The sequence below is a fragment of the Physeter macrocephalus genome, chromosome 11, assembly GCF_002837175.3.
Source record: "Physeter macrocephalus isolate SW-GA chromosome 11, ASM283717v5, whole genome shotgun sequence".
Lineage (NCBI taxonomy): Eukaryota > Metazoa > Chordata > Mammalia > Artiodactyla > Physeteridae > Physeter > Physeter macrocephalus.
In genome coordinates, this window is record NC_041224.1 from 57,585,410 (window position 1) to 57,585,760 (window position 351).

Consider the following 351-nt stretch of genomic DNA (forward strand, 5'->3'; position numbering starts at 1 on the left):
CCTTCTGCTAACTTTGGGTTTTGTTTGTTCTTCTTTTTCTAGTTCCTGTAGGTGTAAGGTTAGACTGTTTATTTGAGATTTTTCTTGCTTCTTGAGGTAGGCTTGTATAGCTATAAACTTCCCTCTTAGAACTGCTTCTGCTGCATACCATAGTTTTGGATTTTCGTGTTTTCATTGTCATTTGTCTCTAGGTAATTTTTGATTTCCTCTTCGATTTCTTCAGTGATCTCTTGGTTATTTAGTAACATATTGTTTAGCCTCCATGTGTCTGTGTTTGTTACGTTTTTTTCCCTGTAATTCATTTCTAATCTCATAGCATTGTGGTCAGAAAAGATGCTTGATATGATTTCA